The 12,041-nt window shown below is 37.7% G+C and overlaps 1 long non-coding RNA gene across 1 annotated transcript in view; it reads left to right on the top strand.

Moving 5' to 3' along the window:
- Positions 1–9,314, top strand: part of LOC124501112 (uncharacterized) — a 213,607-nt gene extending 204,293 nt beyond the window's left edge. The window contains exon 5 of the long non-coding RNA XR_006959708.1: positions 8,978–9,314. This is a non-coding gene — a long non-coding RNA (uncharacterized LOC124501112). The remainder of the gene's footprint in view (positions 1–8,977) is intronic.
- The last annotated feature ends 2,727 nt before the right edge of the window (positions 9,315–12,041 follow it).

The raw sequence follows: 12,041 nt of genomic DNA, 5'->3' as shown, positions 1-12,041 counted from the left end.
GGCTGAGTAATATTCCATTGTATATTTACATACCACATCATCTTTATCCATTCATCAGTCAATGGACATTTGGGCTTCTGCTCCATAGTTTGGCTATGTTGATAATGCTGCTATACACATCAGGGTGTATGTACCCCTTCAAATCTGTAATTTTGCAACCTCTGGATAAATACCTAATAGCACAATTGCTGGATATTAGGGTAGTTCTACTTTTAGTTTCTTCAGGAACCTCCACACTATTCTCCTGAGTGGCTGCATCAGTATGCATTCCCAACAGTGCAAGAGTGTTCCCCTTTCTCCTCATCCTTGCCAAAACTTGTTGTTTGTTGTGTTGTTAATTTTAGCCATTCTGACAGATGTGAGGTGGTATCTTATCATGGTCTTGATTTGTATTTCCCTGACGATGAGAGATGTTGAGCATCTTTTCACGTGTCTGTTAGCCATCTGGATGTCTTCTTTGGAAAAGTGTGTATTCATGTCTTCTATCCATTTCTTAACTGGGTTGTTTGTTTTTTGGATGCTGAGTTTGTTAAGTTCTTTATATATTTTAGTTGGATATGTCATTTGCAAATATCTTCTCCCATTCCATCGGATGCCTTTTAGTTTTCTTGATTGTTTCTTTTGCTGTGCAGAAGCTTTTTATCTTGATGAAGTCCTAACAGTTTATGTTTGCTTTTGTTTCCCTTGCCTTCAGCAATGTGTTTAGTAAGAAGTTGCTCTGGCTGAGGTCAAAGTGGTTGCTGCCTGCTTTTTCCTCCAGGATTTTGATGGCTTCCTGTCTCACATTTAGGTCTTTCATCCATTTTGAACTTATTTTTCTGTATGATGTTAGAAAGTGGTCCAGGTTCATTCTTCTGCATGTCGTTGTCCAGTTTTCCCAACACCATTTGTTGAAGAAACTGTCTTCTTCCCATTGAATATTTTTTACTGCTTTGTTTTTTTAAAATTCTTTAATGTTTATTTATATTTGAGAGAGAGAGAGTGAGAGAGAAAGAGAGAGAGAGAATGTGGGGGGGGGCAAGGGGGATACAGAATCTGAAGCAGGCTCCAGGCTCCAAGCTGTCAGCTTGGAGCCCAACACAAGGCTCAAACCCGTGAAGTGTGGGATCATGACCTGAGCTGAAGTCAAACGCTTAACCGACTGAGCCACCCAGGCACCCCTTCTTTCTTGTTTTGTTGAGGATTAGTTAACCATGTAGTTCTAGGTCTGTTTTTGGGTTCTCTATTCTGTTCCATTGATCTGTATGTCTGTTTCTGTGCCAGTACCATACTGTCTTGATGACTACAGCTTTGTAATGTAGCTTAAAATCTAGAATCATGATGCCTCCAGTTTTGTTTTTCTTTTCCAGGATTGCTTTGGCTATTTGGGGCCTTTTGTGGTTCCATACAAATTTTAGGATTGTTTGATCTAGCTCTGTGAAGAATGCTGGTATTATTTTGACAGGGATTGCCTTAAATGTGTAGACTGGTTTAGTAGAGACATTTGAACAATGTTTGTTCTTTAAATCCATGAATATGGAATGTTTTTCCATTTTTTTGTGTTCTCTTCAGTTTCTTTCATAATTCTCTTATAGTTTTTAGAGTATAGATCTTTTACTTCTTTAGTTAGTTTTATTCCTAGATACCTTATTTTTTTGGCGCGATTGGAAATGTTATTGGTTCCTTGATTTCTTTTTCTGCTACTTCATTATTGGTGTATAAAAATGCAATAGATTTCTGCATATTGATTTTATCCTGCGACTTTGCTGAATTCATGTATTAGTTCTAGCAATTTTTTGGTGGAGTCTCTCACGTCTTCTACATCGAATATCATGTCATCTGCAAATAGTGAAAGTGTGACTTCTTTCTTGCTGATTAGTATGTCCTTTATTTCATTTTGTTGTCTAATTGCTGAGGCTAAGATTTCCAGTACTATGTTAAATACTAATGGTGAGAGTGGTCATCCTTATCTTGTTCCTGACCAAAAAGGAAAGGATCTCAGTTTCTCCCCACTAAGGGTGAGATTAGCTATGGGAATTTTGTATATGTCTTTATGATGTTGAGGTATGTTCCATCTATCCCTACTTTGTTGAGAGTTTTGATCAACAATCAATGCTGTTTTTTGTCAAACGCTTTTCCTGCCTCTATTGAAAGGATCATCTGGTTCTTATCCTTTCTTTTATTAATGTAATGTAGTACACTGATTGATTTGTGAATATTGAACCAACCTTGCAGCCTAGGAATAAATTCCACTTGGTCATGGTGAATAATTCTTTTACTATACTGTTGGATTCAATCTGCTACTATCTTGTTGAGAATTTTTGCATCCAGCTTCATCAGGGGTATTGGCCTGTAAGTCTCCTTTTTAGTGGGATCTTTGTCTCATTTTGGAATCAAGATAATGTTGGCTTCATAGAATGAGTTTGGAAACTTTACTTCCATTTCTATTTTTTGGAAGAGTTTGAGGCATTACGTCTTCTTTAAATACTTAGTAGAATTCTCCTGGGAATCCATCTGGCCCAGGGTTCTTATTTCTTAGGAGATGTCTGATTACTGATTCAACTTCTTTGCTGCGTGAGGTTTGCATTTCAGTTATAGCTTTTTTTTTTAATTTCAGTCTGACTAGTCTTTAGGTCTTTGATCTCTACAGCAAGGGTTTATCCGGTGTCTTCTATCCTTTTTACAAGTTCAGCTAGTAGTCTTATGATAGCTGTTCAGATATATTGCTTATATATGTTTTGAGCAAGTCCCTGGCTGTGATTTCTTCTTGACCTTTCTTTTGGGGAGAATTCCTCCATCTTGTCATTATGGGTAAGTTTCTGTCTTCCATTTGTTTTAAAAGCTTGTTATGTTTCCTGTACCTGGGAGTAATGCTATATTAAAAAGGGGTCATGCAGTGTCCAAGGCCTGGCACTTCAGGAAGTGGTTTTGGTGTATGCTGTGTGAACTCTGCTGTTGTGTTTTGGCTTCTCTTTCCCACTGGTAAGTCCTCTGCAGAGCTCCTCCTCACTTACAGTGGGTAGGGTTTGGACTTGTAACTAGGTGTGCTTTGATTTGTTTGTTAAAGTAAGGCTGGAAAAAGTGGGAAAAGGCCTGATCCCAAAGAAAGAGAAAAGGAAAGGGAACCAAGGAAACCAAACAGAGAATAAAAAACTATAGGGCTGATTCCAAAGAAAAAGAAAAGAAAGAAAAAAAGAAAAAAGAAAGAAAAAGAAAAGGAAAAAAAAAGAAGCTTGATCCAAAAAAAAAAAAAAAAAAGAGAGAGAGAGAGAGACAAAAGGAAATTAAACAAACAAACAACCTATAAGCCTATTCGAAAGTAGGCTTAAGATAAAAAAGAAAAACAAAAAGTAAGCCTGGTCCTATTTCCACCAGAACTGCAGGTGACACTTTGAAGCACTCTATTTTCTGTACACTTAGTGGCTGTAGGTGCTGCCTGTGCAGATCTTCTGGAGGAGAGGCCCACTGCATTGGCTCATAGTCAGTCTTGTCCCAGTAAATAAGCAGTTGCCAGGCACAAGGGAGCAAGGTATGGTGTCCACGGGTCCCACCTCCACTGGAGGCTGGTGTGTTGCTGTCTGAAGTCTCACCAGGTTAGTGTCACCCCAATCTCGTGTCCCTGGACAGGGGATCTTACCCTTCCCTCTCGCCCACTGTTCAGGCAGCCCTCACAGAATAGCGAGGGCGGTCAGGTCACCCTGCACCACAGCTTTCCTACATTTTTTCTTTGGCATGAAGTTCGGAATCAAAACTCAAAGTCTTAAAGGACCCAGCACTGTGCAGACTCTCTCCCCTCCTCTGGATTAGAGCCTCTCCACACTGTGTCAGAAGTCCTTTATCCTAGAAATATAGTCCTGTACCCGCATGGTGCATGGACTCTATCATGTAGCGCCACTAAAAGCAGCAATAAGGTTATATGCCTTCTGGGCATGCCTCTGTCCTCTGCCGGTGAAAGGCCTTTTGCTGGCATCTATAGAGTCTTTTGTTCTTGGAGAGGAAAGATCCCCTCTTTCAGAAGTATTCCGGGAAGGGGAATGTTCTCTCCCAGTGCGCCCTGGAGATTCCTACACCACACCATGCACTCTGGGGCCAGCTTCCTCCTTTTCCTCAGGAGTGCACAGCAGAACTCTACTCCAGAGACAGTCTTGCATGTTCAAAACCTCCAAGTTTGAGCTCCACCTGCTGTTTGTAAAAAAATCTGCAATTCTCAGTACCTCTGGCTCCCCAGTCCATGGTCCAGAGAGGTATTTCTCTTGAGTGAACCTGATGCTACACTCTTTTAACCCCTCTCTCTTTCTCCCCCTTTGTCTCTCCATAGAAAGAGTCCCTTGCACCTCCGTGGCACCTCCATTTTTCTTTTCCCCAGTTCACTTCCATGCACCTCGCACCTGCCACCCTCTCTCCCTGCAAACGTGGATATCATTTTGCAAGTCTGCAGATCAATTTCCTGGGTGTTCCAAGTAATCTGACTCAATACAGCTGTGTTTGAGGGTCGAGGAAAGCCCAGGGTCCCTCTATTTCTCCCCCCCCCATCTTAACTCCTCCTTCTAACATCTTTCTTTTACGTGGAGACATTTTTTTTTTCCCTTACACCATTCCTTAACCTTACAGTGTCGAGATTCAGATTACGAAGAATTACAAAAATGTGTTATGGCCTATCCCCTGGTAGAGATTGCTAGACACAATTGTTGAAGGGCATGAACTAATGCAAGAGTGTCTTTAAGAATTTACACATCCTGTACCGGACCAGTGTAGCACATTCTGACCAGATTGCAAAAGTAGAATGAAATAAGCTCAAATTTGATATTTTCCAAAATAATGGACAAGTATCTCAGCTTTAGCAGGCCATCACTTTTGTGTGTGTGTGTGTGTGTGTGTGTGTGTGCGCCCGCGCGCGCCCTGGATTTTTTTTTTTTATATATTGTAAAGACAAATCAAATGTGAAAGATTTTTGTGGAATACATCTTTTTAGTTCTATGTAACTACACTGTTAGCATTTGCAAATGAATATGGAAAGTAAAATATATATATATTTCACTGATGAAATGAAGTGAACAATTGTAACTGTTAAATAAAAACTTCAGGGGTGCCTGGGTGGCTCGGTCGGTTAAGTGTCCGACTTTGGCTCAGGTCATGGTCTCACCGTCTGTGAGTTCAAGTCCCACTTCGGGCTCTGTACTGACAGCTCAGAGCCTAGAGCCTGCTTCAGATTCTGTGTCTCCCTCTCTCTCTGCCCCTCCCCTGCTCATGCTCTGTCTCTCTCTGTCTCAAAAATAAATAAAAACATTAAAAAAATTAAAAAAACTGCAATGAATGTGTGAATATCTATAAATGCAGACAAACATATACTTAATGAATTGAATAAATTAAAACCCAGATTTTACAATCTGGACTTTTCTTTTTTTTAAATACTTTTTCTTAATTTAAATCCAATTTATTTAACATATAGTGTAATAATGATTTTAGGAATAGAATTTAGTGATTCATCACTTACATACAACACCCAGTGCTCATCCCTACAAGTGCCCTCCTTAATGCCCATAGCCCATTTAGCCCATCTCCCCACCCAACACCTCACCAGCAACCCTCAGTTTGCTCTCTGTATTTAAGAGTCTCTTATGTTGTATCCCCTCCCTGTTTTTATATTATTTTTGTTTCCCTTCCCTTATGTTTATCTGTTTTCTATCTTAAAGTCCTCATATGAGTGAAGTAATATGATACTTGCCTTTCTCTGACTAATTTTGCTTAGCATATTACCCTCCAGTTCTACCTACATTGTTGTAAATGGCAAGATTAGCAGGCCTCTCTTCATGTGTAGCTTAACCATTCAAATCTAACCCTTTGGACAAATATAATGTACTTAAAAATAACACAAGTCTTATTCAACAATACACAATGTATTTCTTAAGCACAGCAGATACATACTATCATTTGTAGCCTATCCTCCCCCCCCATATTCTTTTCATCTGTGTTCATTCTTCATAGACCATAGCGTCTAGTGACAAAGACAGTATTAAACAAGTCAATTAATTAATAATTTAAAATTATAATAAGAGGTATGAAGAAGACAAATAAGGCCTTCTGAAACTCTATAAGATAGGGTACATAATTTAGATAGAAAGCAGGAAATAGATTTCTGAGTAAGAGATAAACTGAGACTGTAGAAAAAATAAAAGTTAGTCATTGGAAACATAGGGTAAAGTGTTGGAGGAGGGGAACTTGAGTAGTAATTGAGTGGTCCAGGAAGAAAGATCAGCATGTGCAAAGATCCGATGGTAGGAGAACACAGAACACACTTGAAAGGAAGTGTAGCAAGGTAGATAAATCACAGTATGTGATGACGGGAGGAAGCGGGTAGAGCTGGAGGACACAGGTCAATTAGAGCCGGAGGACACAGGTCAATTAGAGCCAGCTAAGAACCCCAACACATTCTCTCTTCCACATATGAAATCATTTTTTGCTCTTCACAACTTCCACACTCATATAATGTTCAACAAGTTCCTTCCTCTTTGGCAGGACATTCCCTCCCTGTGAAATCCCCACCACAGAAACCCATGTGTGTGTGCGAGCGTATTTTTCTTAGTTATTAGTAAGCATGCTGTTGAAAACTGATGATACTAGCTCATAATTTTAATGACACATCACCTGAATAATCTTCCTTTCTAAAATAGTTTGAAAGCCCTCTGCACTGAATGCGTGTGTGTATGTATGTGTAGTGGGTTCAGAAAGTAAAATGTATAATTCAGAAAGTAAAATGTTTAATGAAAACTACTTTGGAATAAAATTCACCTATGGTAAAGTTTGTAAACATCTATGAAAAATTTTGGCTGTAATTATGTAAAGCAATTTGGAAAAACCTTCAGATATTTGATTTATATAAGAAAGTATTGTTTAAGAACCAAACTGATTATCACCACCCGATCCCTCTAAAGGGATAACATATTTCATATTAAAGGAAAAATAAATCTCTCCACTACTGCCTTTTATTCAAAGACTGACAGGGATGAGAGAATAGAATAAAATGAAATGTCAAAGCCTCTGCCAGCTTGTCCATGCTACTGAATGGGAAGAGGGGGCATAAATAGCCCATTGTTCTAGCAAAGGCATTGAGTCTTTGGATACACAAAATTATGCCTGGAGTCTTGCCAAGCATCATTTAAAGAACTAAATTGTTCTGGACACGAAGGTGATTTGAGTATCTTTGAGGAAACCTAAGGTGAGGGGTAAGAAAAAGGAGAAGGTTGGTTCTAATGAAAGAGTCTTGAAAAGAAGGGGGGATGAGCAATGAGCACCTCCATGATAGAAAACCAGTTTGTTCTCAAACCTTTAATGAGATATGCTCTTCCCACAAGTGGTTTGTATAAAGCTTGTTTTATTATGTTTGCGTGTATGCCTCTGTGTGTGCGTGTGTGTGCGTGTGTGTGTCAGTGTGTGTATGCCTCTGTATGTGCACGTGTGCGTGTGCATGTGAGTGTGAGTGGGTGTGTGTAAAGAATCTAATAAAATAAGGTTGGACTCTATGTTCACAAAACAGTAAAGGGAAAGTGATAGCCAAGGACTATAAGATTCAAGTAAAATGTATAGTTCGGAAGTAAGAAAAAGTCAGAAGCAGAACTAATTCTAAAACTGGAAGTCCCCTGGAAATTAACAGAAATCTTGGGTAAGGCCTTATAATAGCAACAGAACTAGGTTGGGACAATCACAACATCTTTAATTTCAAAGAACAATTGAATTTCATCAACTAATAAACAATACAAACTCAGAAGCTAGAATTAAAATTACCTCTCTGGCCAAAAGAAAAGCTTTTTTTAAGGATAAAGCACACCTAATAATCATAGGATTACTTTATTGTCCTAAAAATATATTTCACCTTCTATGAAACAGTCCTTGAAGAACTAGTAGCATAGATATATCTTTGTTTTACAAAGCTAAGCACAGTCTTTCTATATGATCCAACAATCATGTCTTAGGTATATATACCCAAAGGAGTTAAAAAGTTATGTCCACATAAAAACCTAGCCTACAACCCAGCAATTGCACCACTCAGTATTTATCCAAAGGATACAAAATGCTGATTCAGAAGGGCATATACACCCCAGTGTTTATAGCACTGCTATCCACAATAGTCAAGTTATGGAAAGAGCCCAAATGTCTGTCGACTGATGAATGAATAAAGAATAGGTGGCATAGATATACAATGGAATATTACTCGATGATCAAAAAGAATGAGATCTTGCCATTTGCAACAACGTGGATGGAACTAGACGCTATTATGCTAAGTGAACTAAGTCAGTCAGAGAGAGACAAAGACCATATGATTTCACTCACATGTGGAATTTAAGATACAAAACAGCTGGACATACAGAAAGGGAAGGAAAAAGAAGATAAAAACAGAAAGGGAACAAAACCATAAGAGACTCTTAAACACAGAGAATAAACTGAGGGTTGCTGGAGGATTCTGGGTGGGAGGATGGGTGGTGGGCATTAAGGAGGGCACTTGTTGGGATGAGCACTGAGTGTTATATGTAAGTGATGAATCACTAAATTCTACTACTAAAGCCATCATTATGCTATATGTTAACTACCTTGGTTTAAATAAAATTTTCAAAATCCAAAATAAATAAATAAACATGTAAATAACTTGCACATGACTTTTTATAGCAACTCTATTTATAAGTGCCAAAAATTGACATTTTAAAATGGCTGATATTTTCTCTGCTCTTACGTAATTTATTATTATAGATGTAATCATATAAAATGTAAGGATTAAATGAGGGCAAGCAGAAGAATAGTGAGACTTAGGAATGACTTACCTATTCAATGCATAGGAAAGGAAACGAGGTCCCAGAAAGAACAGCAAAAAAAATGTTGAACTAGCTAGCTACTGAGCTATCATCTTTCTGCTTCAATCTTTTCCACCCTTTGCACTAAGTGGGTGACTAGTCAACTGTAAATTGTTGGAGATTGTTGTCAATCATGCATTACTCTTCCCTTCCAGGTGCTACACAACTAACAATAATTACGAGAAGAGAAATGAGGATCAGTTTCACAAACGATAAATTAGAAAAGGTTTTGGACTTGAAGCCCAAATGAAGAATCACCTTATTCCCTCTCCCTCGACTAAAGATAACCCTCTTCTACTAAGTGCCTGGATTACCTAATCAGAATATGAAGAAGCTGCATCGCAGAGACTTGAATCATATGGGTACATGAATCATATAGGGTACAGTAAAACAAGAGACCAAGACATGAGTCAGAAACGGGTGGGTGTTGGGGCACCTGGGTGCCTCAGTCGGTTGAGCGTCTGACTTCAGCTCAGGTCGTGATCTCATGGTCCGTGAGTTCGAGCCCCGCGTCGGGCTCTGTGCTGACAGCTCAGAGCCTGGAGCCTGCTTCAGATTCTGTGTCTCCCTCTCTCACTCTCTGCGCCTCCCCCACCCATGCTAGCTCTCTCTCTCTCTCTCTCTCTCTCTCTCTCTGAGAAATAAATAAATTAAAAATTAAAAAAAAAAAAAGAAATGGGTGCGTGTTGATAAAAATTTCCTTCCAAGGAAACAATACCAATGTGGTTTAAGTGACTGATTTCTAATTATCCTTCTTGTCTGCGTTAGTCCACTAGTCACTGGGAATGTAACTGTCCAATATTCCCCACAAAAATAATTTTCTTTGCCTAGACAGACAGTTGGCTTATCGGTCATTTGAAATTAGGGTACCAAAAATTTTCATTTTACTTTAAGACTATTTCTTCTTGATTTTTAAGTGAAAACCAGATTTGAAGGATTGGACCCTTCAGCTGAAGAATTTCTCTACTTAAAGTAATTACAATTTATTTACTAGGCTAAAATCTATACACGATATCATCTGTGATTTGCTCATTTATTCAATTGGACATTATTAAAAGGGCTGAGTCTAGCAATCAGTACATGTTGGAACCTCACAGTATCTAGTGTGTACATACTTAATTATCCTATTGAAGTGAACTGAAACATCTATTTAAGTAAAGCAAACAGTATTTCCCATCATGCAGGTGGGTAGCAGTTCTAAGGAAGTGCCTGCTTAACCCAACCTTACCACTTTGTCACTGCTTACAAAACTAGACAACCGCCAGTTATTTAAACAGCCCACCAAATCAGACATGCTATTTCCAACGCATCTGCTACAAGGAATTTATCCCTAAAGCGAATGAAGTTAAAAGCTTTAGGTCTTTTTAACATGGCATGCTTCACCAGTTAAATGATATTGAATATTCTATGTGGTTATTCATGACATCCTATTACTGCAACAATTCCAAATACCATTATTGGTTTTATCAATTATTTTCTGATAATTTGGAAAATTTCTGGAATTTGGAAATTCCTTAAAATCCCTTCTTTGAGGTATTTAAGATGTATGTCCTAGTCATTCTGCAGTGGAACTATAAATTCAATATCAAAATCAAATTGGACAAGATGAGACTAAAAATGAGGGATGATAAAGAATATTAATTTTGGGATGGCAATATAAGAGCAGATACAAATTAAAATATGTTTTAAAATGTGTTCAAGATTTTGATTGTCAATATACATGATAAAAGTATAAAAATGAAAGTGAAGTATATGGGAAATTGTGATTATCTACTGTGTTCGAAGGTATCAGTAGTTTTACTTCTGCTCAATGTACTCACCCATGTTGATGCACAAATTTATAATACTTTAATTCTATCCAGTTGTATTTTTAAATTTCTTGAAATGTAGAGTATGTTTTAAATTTTGTCATTAGCAACTACAGCTTTAGGTTGAAAAAAAATTTTTTTTAAAAGAGTTATTTTTTTTAATTTATTTTTTTAATGTTTATTTTTGAGAAAGAGAGAGCACAAGCTGGGGAGGGACAGAGAGAGAGGGAGACACAGAATCTGAAGCAGGCTCCAGGCTCTGAGCTGTCAGCACAGAGCCCGACGCGGGGCTCGAACTCACGGACCGGGAGATCACGACCTGAGCCGAAGTCGGATGCTTAATCGACTTAGCCACCCAGATGCCCCTAGGTTGAAATTTTTAAGTAATAATTCTACAAATTGAATTTGGATTAAAGTTGTATTTATTGTCCTACTGACTCTTTAAAAATGATATTTTCCTTAAAGACCCTTTGGTTATAAAATATGGATTTATTATTTTTCTAAAACAGCCAAAGTTCCTAATTCACTGATTTATTAAAACACTTTCCTGTACATAAAGACAAAATCTCTCATTTGGTTATGTCTTTTTGTATTTTTGTTGTTTTTAGGTGAATGTACTTTCAGGAGGTTATTTTTATTTCTATTTTTTAATTTAGTATGTATTCATGTATTTATTTTTTCAGAGAGACAGGGACCACACGAGTGTGAGTTGGGGAGAGGAGCAGAGGGAAAGAGAGAATCTTATGCAGACTCCACACCTAGCATCGATGCAGCGTTAGATCTGACAACTGACTGAGATCATGACCTGAGCGGAAATCAAGAGTCAGACACTTAACCCACTGAGCCACCCAGGCACCCCAATCCTTGGTATTTTTAAAAGTTCCTCTAACAGTTCACAGTCAATGAAATTATAACAGAAAGTGTATTTTCCCACATGTATTTCCATTTATAAACCTAAAATAGTAACGGCTGATACATGAACTTCAGAGTTGCTGAAAAACATGCTTATTAAAATGATGAGTATTTAGAGAATGTTCCCAACATCAAAGTTATCATACATATCTTTCCTAAATTTTAATACATTAAATCTAATTTTCTCATCCCCCCTATTCATTGTTTTATTTACTGAATTGAAATAATTTCTTCTTTTGCTTTCTATTATTCCCAATTATTGTTGATAATACTGTCCAAGAAATAGTTTCTTCTTTTAAAAAAATCTGTATATAAAAATAGTTACCTAATTTTGATAATCCTTGGTACATGATTTGCTAGAGAAATGCCAAGATCATTTCATGATATAAAAACTTGACAAATATTGATAGACAGCCATGTAAAGGGCAAGCTCATATGAATTTTTATTTAACTTACTTACCAATTATCATTTTTAAAGGGCAATTCAGTGTCTGAAGAA

This window comes from Lynx rufus, unplaced genomic scaffold, assembly GCF_022079265.1.
Source record: "Lynx rufus isolate CCGP_SWC_20201006 ecotype Redwood Valley unplaced genomic scaffold, mLynRuf1.p SCAF_7, whole genome shotgun sequence".
In the NCBI taxonomy this organism is placed as follows: Eukaryota; Metazoa; Chordata; class Mammalia; order Carnivora; family Felidae; genus Lynx; species Lynx rufus.
This window is presented reverse-complemented; position numbering and strand designations above follow the sequence as displayed.